The following is a 7,799-nucleotide window of genomic DNA, read 5'->3' as shown; positions in this document are numbered from 1 at the left end:
AATAGGTTTAAAACGTACCTGTTGCACCATTGGACTTTCAATTGGATCCTTCAAATTCGAAAGTAGTTGGTATGAGTAAATACAGTGATGCAACAGCAAAGGAGTATGGACCATAGCTATGGAATCTGACCTGAGAACAGTTGCTCTTCTGCTTTAAACGTGGAGTTTGGGTTAGCTGTGGTGGTCTTCGTGCTTTGGGCACTGCAGTAGCTTTACAAACTACTCGTGTGGGGGTACTCTGTGGTGGACATGGTGCTTTGTCAACTATAAGTGGGTTACTATCCGCTGGGGTTGCGGTTAGATGGGTTGTAGCTGGTTCTCTGCCCAACGGTGTAAGTGTGCAATCTGGAAGAGTCTCGATTATGTGTGGTGGGGCTAGTTTGTGGGCCAGTACAACCATGGTTCTATCTGCATCGACGGGTAGCACTGTCTTTTGTGAAGAACGGGTTTTGCTCCCTTAGATACTGCCATCACCCCCTCCAATTCAAATGGCTGATAAACAAGAAAAGAAATTGAACGTACAGACATTGTATGATAGACAGATGTGGTAATTCACATATATATTGTCTAACCAAACAGGACAGCATGACACAATTTCACATATATGATGCCTGACTAAACAGGATAGCATGACAAAGTTTCAGATATATGATGGATAACTTAACAGGATATAATGGCATAATTCAACATATGATGAGTACCTAAACAGGATGACATGACAAAACTATATGATGTCTTTCTAAAATAGGTTGAGATGAAATAATTCACATACATGTTGTCTAAGTATATAGGATGGCATGATATAATTGACATAATTGATTCATATACTAAGCAACTGGCACTCGCATGTATGATCTCTAAACTAAGCAGATATAGTTCAATATTGTGCATATGATGTCTAAACTAAGCAATGCAAGACACCATATGCATCATACGAGAAATATAAACATTGCAACTTAGAGCATACACCTCAGGTGGGATATAGGACTGGTCATATGTCTCTGAATCCTCCTCTAAGGAGCTCCCTGTAACCATTGAGATATATGCTTCAACAGGTACCATTGCCTGCTCTAAAGACCTTGTTTTCACTCCAGATTTTTCCATAACCGGCTCAAATGGCTGATACACATGAAGAGTAGTTCAATATACACAAATTGTCGACAAATGGAATACGTAATGAAAAAAAATACGGCATGAGATAATTCACATATATGATGCCTGGCTCCATGGCGGTGCGTAATTCACATATATGATAACTGGCTGAAAAACATGGCATTGCATAATTCACATATATGATATAGAAAGCAAACAGGAGGCATTCACACAAAGCATGTCTAATCTAAGCAGATGGCATGGCAATGCAAGACACCATATGCATGATATGAGCAATATAACCCAGCCAAGTTAGAGCATGCACCTCGGGGGGGGGGATATGACTGGTCATCTCTCTCTGAATCCTCCTCTGAGGAGCTATCTGTAACCAGCAAGAAATCTGCATCGACAGGTAGCACTGACTGCTTAGAAGACCTTGTTTTCACTCCAGATTTTCCCATGACCGACTCAAATAGCTGATGCACAGGAAGAGTAGATGAATGTATAAACATTGTTGACAAATGGAATACATTATGGAAAAAATATGGCACGATACAATTCACATATATGATGACTGGCTAAACAGGATGGCATTGCATGATTCACGTATATGATGCCTGGCTAAAGAAGATGGCATTGCATAATTCCCATATACTCCCTCCGTTCCTAAATATTTGTCTTTTTAGAGATTTCAAATGGACTACCACATACGGATGTATATAGACATACTTTAGAGTGTAGATTCACTCATTTTGTTCCGTATGTAGTCACTTGTTGAAATCTCTAAAAAGTATTTAGGAATGGTGGGAGTATGATATAGAAACCCAGGTGGCATTCACACAAAGCAAATCTAAACTAAGCTGATGACATATAAGATGTATAATGTAAGCAATGCAAGGCGCCATATGCATGATATGACCAACATCAGCATGCCAGGTTAGAGCAAACACCTCAGGTGGTAAACAGGCGTGGTCGGCTCCTTCTGAATCTCCATCTGAATAGTTATCTTCCTCTGAAATACAATCTGGAAATGCAGGAGGGGGCGCACTTCGCCCACCATGGAGCGGCGTCTGCATGACATTTTATTCGCACGCAACAGTCTTCTCTTTTTCTCTACATGTTCAGTACGATTGTGTACAATATCTGACATGCATAATAAAAAAATAGTTAGATTTTGTAAGGCCTAAGGGGTGCAATCAAAAATCAAGACTGATGGTAGAAAACGAGTGGATGGATCCAAAACTAATGATAGCAGGTAGATTATAGCTTCAGTTTAAAAAGATAGACAATGGATCATCTATTGTTTTTTGCCCACCCAACATGAACCACATAGAAGACCCCAGATGAACCAGATAGTAGACAGATACTATTCGCTGCTGGCTCGATATGAGACCCATGGGCAATTCAAAACTCAAGATTGAACGATAAAGTAGCAGGTAATAATAACCGATGTATAATGTAAGCAAACACGAAAGACTACGACCTCTCTTCCGGAACTGTGTAGTCCTCAGGTTCATCTGCTCAGTCGATGATGGTAATGCAGTTGGCGTGGCTGCCGGCAACGGGGAAGATGATCTGAGGCGGTGAAAGGAAGTCTGCAGGGGGGATCTCTGCTGCAGTGAACGCTTTTGTCGATGGTGCACCTCAGGTGGGGTGGATGATGGCACGGCAGGAGCAGGACATAACACACATAGTTTTCTTTGACGCCTATCTGAAAATGAAGTAAATCAGTAAGGGCTCCTTAGAATTTGAGGATTCTATAAATGTAGGGATAGGAAAACACAAGAATAGGATAGGAATGCAAAAGAGAGCATTTGGAAACATAGGATTTCAGTCAACCTGGGTGTTTGACTCACATGAATTGGAAGAATAGAGGAATGGAGAAACAAAGTGATGCGACGAGTGTACAACCTCTTTGGCATAGCCTTGTGGACCTCAGCATCATTGGGTTGGACGTGGAGGATGGTGATGATGCTGGTGTGACTGTCGGAGGCGGGGAAGAAGATCCAAGGCCTCTGGAAACGGCACTGAGGGTACTGCTCCGCTGTGATGGATGGTTCCCTCGTTGGAGCAGCTCCGCTAAGGTGTATGGCGACGAGGCTGAAGCTTGACAAGACAGACAACGTTAATCTGAAGTGGAACCCTAATATCATCTCCAATAGATGATGTAAAATAAATCACCAAAAAGTGTTAGATGTAAAACGCATCAGCCGTGCCACGGCCGCTCCAACAGATGATGTAAGTACTGTTCACTCTTAACTTAACTGAAGAAAATGAACTTCACAGTCAAAACTGAATTTTACTGTCGAAACAGATTGAACTAGTAACAGAGCATTGCAATAGATGTCTAGGGCGTTCGAGCACTAGTAGCAGAGAAGCAGTGATCTAAATCAGCAGACGCTCAAGCAGGGAACGCACTAGCAGAGAGCAAGTCGTGCAATAGCACCGCGAGCGAGTGCTAAAGTAGCAACTCTTATAGCTATCGGAGGTCATGAAGCAGCAGCAGCACAAGCGAGAGCAAGAGCAGAGCAGCAGCACGAACGAAAGCAGGAGCAGTGCAGCAGCGCGACCGACAGCAAGAACAGAGCCGCAACGCGAGCGAGAGCCGGAGCAGCTGCAGCTAGTGTCATTGTGGAAGTCGCCGCCGAGGAAGCAACGACATGGGGAGAGACGCCGTGGATGATGTGGCCGGCGATGGCGCCGCCGATGGAGACACGCCATGTCTGCTCGGTATCGAGCACCGACAGCCCCGTGAGATCGAATAAAAGATAAAATGCAACGGTGAGTGCAGAACCTCCTCGGTGGCGCCGAGTTGGCCTCGGCTTCATCGGAGGAATTGGTGAGGGTGTTGCGGTTCCGGTGGGGCAGGTCAAGACAGCGCTGTGAGGATTGAGGTGGTGCGATAGACGAGGCGAACATCGGGGCAGCTCCTTGGAGGTGGAGGACAGGGCAGCTGATCCGGCGGGACGACGAGATCGACAACGGATCCTCATCCGGTGCGGTGGATGAGGGATGGCGAGCTGTTGCGGTGGACGATGTAGTCAGGGAAGAGTCTCCGGCTGGGCGGCGGTCGGGAGGCCGACGGAGGAGCGTGGGGTTTTGCGGGTTTTGGCAGCCACGGTGTACGAATGGGGGGCGAAGGGGGAGGGGGAGCCAAGCTTAAGGACGCGCTTGTCCGAAATGTAGGGTAAGTTATTAGCGTACCCCCACCGGTTTTGACACCGCGACGTGGAGCTTCATTTCCGGCTGAGGGGTAGAAGGGGGATTTCGCGTGTCTGGGCTGCGGGAGCGATTTCGGATGAGGAGGGAGTTCTCGCGCGCGTCCAAATTTCGGGATAACAAGGCGCGGCGCGGGTTGAAGAAGCGGGAGTTTCAAAGCAGGTGAGACAAAAGATACTCGAGCTTGAAAATTTCAGGATAACAAGGTGTGGGTTCCTTGTTCGGCAGAACAAACTTAACATGTAAAAAAAAAATTCATACAAGACACAAGAGAGTCATGTCCCCTTTTACTATATTGCTATAGATGCCATTGAAAAAACAATAAGAAAAATGTAAAAAAATCGGGAGAACAAGATTACCCTGCACAGTACCAAATCGATTCGCACTTCCCTCAACAACAACAACAACAAAAAACAAATCAATTCCCACCAAAGAAAGAGTAATGTCCCTTTTTATATGATTACAGATGCCATGATCTCGAATTTCAATTTTTGAATCCACATTATGTTGAATTCGAATATATCGTTAGGTGACCTTGCGGTTTATGATTGATGTAGTCGTACATTTTGATCTTCCATCATATATGAACATTTTACTCCACCATGTGAACATATATATTGTCGTCTACCATATGGACTAAATTTGAATCAATTTTCCTTATTTGAATATGATTGTTGTCAAGTTATACAATAATTTAAATATTATCTTGATAACAAAAAACATACATATAGCAGTAATCATATTTCACTATGAACTACATGTACCATACGCTCTCCAATTCAAATATTTGTATCCATTTTATGTTGAATTCAAATCATAGTACATTATTGGTCTAGGTAGCGAGATGTTTGGGATAATCTAAACCCTATTTTCATACGTATAATTTTTTGCTGAATTGGGACAAGTTTTGGTATAAGCCTCTTGCAAAACCGGAGATTCTCTCAACAAGCCTCGTGGTACCGAGAGGGAACGTGTCAACTTTGTGTGCGAAACAATATACACTGCCTCCCCCTGCTTTTATTTACAGAGGCAACATAGAACTATATGAGTGCCCTATTAGATTTTGGAATTATTTCAGGTTCATTTGGACTTTTTATACATTAATTGAGTTTCTGGACTTTTAATGTGCATAATCTAAATATGAATTGCATGCACATGCTCCGGTGCACCAAAGTGGGTTGAAAAATCACATGTGTGTCCTTGGTTGAATTTCTAGGTCCCATGGAAGAAATGAGAATGAAATTAAAACATCTGGGTGTCATGACTCGGCTGAGAACATCGAGAAGCTTTGATTTTAAATTCATGTAATCCAAAACTCGCCTGGAAATCATGAAACTTGGCATGGTGTCATGTCATGGCACTAACATGTTGTGGTAAAAAATTGCGCCGATTTGGAAGCTTGTGGTTCTAAGAGGGAACGTGCCACCTTTGAGTGTGAAACGATATACGCTGCCCCCCTTGAGTTTCTTAACAAAGGCAACATAGAACTACATTAGTGCCCTGTTAAATTTTGGAATTACTCCGGGTTTGTTTGTCGTTTTTATACATTAATTGAGTTTCTGGTCATTTAATGTGCATAAGTCAAATTTGAACTACAAGCACATGCTCTCGTGCACCAAAGTTGGTTGAAAAATCACATTTGTGTCCTCGGTTGAATTTCTAGGTCCCATGCAAGAAAGGAGAATAAAATTAGAACATCCGGGCATCGTTGCTCGGCTGAGAACATTGACAAACTTGGTTTTAAAATTCTTATAAATCCCAAACACGTCTGAAAATCATGAAACTTGGCATGGATCTCATGTCATGGTACTACCATGTTGTGGTAAAAAAATTGGCCGAATAGGAACAGATTTTGGTATAAGCTTTTGCAAACCGAAGCTTCTCTCAAGAAGGCTCGTGGTTCTGAGAGGGAACGTGCCACCTTTGAGTGCAAAACGATATACGTTGTCCCCCTTGAGTTTATTTATACAAAGGCAACATAGAACTACATGAGTGCCCTGTTAAATTTTGGAATTATTCCGGCTTCGTTTGGCCTTATTTACGCATTAATTGAGTTTTTGGTCATTTAATGTGCATAATTCAAATTTGAACTACAAGCACATGCTCCCGTGCACCAAAGTTGGTTGAAAAATCACATTTGTGTCCTCGGGTGAATTTCTACTCCCTCCTTCCATCTATATAGGTCGTAATGCGTTTTTCGGGGCTAACTTTGACCAAACATTAGAGCAATAATATATGACATGCAACTTACACAAAGCATACCTTCAATTTTGTATGTCAAAGGAGCTTCCAATAATATAATTTTCATAGTATGCATCTCATGTGCTATTAATCTTGTTAATAGTTAAAGGCTGTCTTGAAAAACACATTAGGCCCTATATAGATGGAAGGAGGGAGTAGGTCCCATGCAAAAAATGAGAATAAAATTCAAACATCTGGGCATCGTGGCTCGGTCGAGAACATTGAGAAACTTGGTTTTAAAATCATGAAACTTGGCATGGTGTCATGTCATGGTAGTACCATGCCGTGGTAAAAAAATATTGGCCGAATAGGAACAAATTTTGGTATAAGCTTCTCGCAAATCGGAGCTTCTCTCAAGAAGGCGCGTGGTTCTGGGAGGGAACGTGTCACCTTTGTGTGCATAATTCAAATTTGAAATACAAGCACATGTTCCAGTGCACCAAAGTTGGCTGAAAATTCACATGTGTGTCCTCGGGTAAATTTCTAGGTTCCATGCAAGAAATGGGAATGAAATTCAAAATTCTGGGCATCGTGGCTGGGTTGGAAACATTGAGAAACTTAGTTTTTTAATTCCTGTAAATCCAAAACACACATGAAAATAATGAAACTTGACTTGGTGCCATGACATGGCACCAACATGCTGTGGTAAATTTACAGTCCGATTTGCGAAGGCACACACATTAACAATCAACAAAGTCATTTTGGAACAAGAGTTGTCACGTTACAATCGGAAACACAAGTATTATTGAAACCGTGGGCATTCTACTTACTAGTACCATTTACGTGCCGCCACGCGTCCCCATTTTTTATTAGCTAGGAGGCGTCATGCAGGGTAGCTATTTGAGTACGAGAGGCGTGCGATCAGACCCCTCCGCATGCTTATCGAGAGGAGAGCCCTTTGACCTCCACTGTCGTCCACCTCTCTCCCAAGGTCTCCATTAATGGCGCCCGAGCCTCTGTTTAATGGCGTGGCTATGTCTCACTCGACTGAGATTTAAGAGAGAGAAAAGAAAATCTGAAAGCACGGATCTTGATGTAAGATCCGACGGACCTATATAGCATCTACTGCGACTTATAGCAAGACTGCTGAATATATAACGACGATTAAATTTTTTTTGATCAAAGAAGGGCTTGCCCCTTCCGACTTTCATTACTGCAAACCACCACAATTCACAAGAAGTTCAGCACAACTCCAGCCTAACACGAAGGACTAAAAGCTACCAGATTGAAATCGCAACATCCCAAGA

This window comes from Triticum urartu, chromosome 5A (assembly GCF_056163025.1).
Source record: "Triticum urartu cultivar PI428250 chromosome 5A, HENAU_Tu73, whole genome shotgun sequence".
Classification (NCBI taxonomy): domain Eukaryota; kingdom Viridiplantae; phylum Streptophyta; class Magnoliopsida; order Poales; family Poaceae; genus Triticum; species Triticum urartu.
This window is presented reverse-complemented; position numbering follows the sequence as displayed.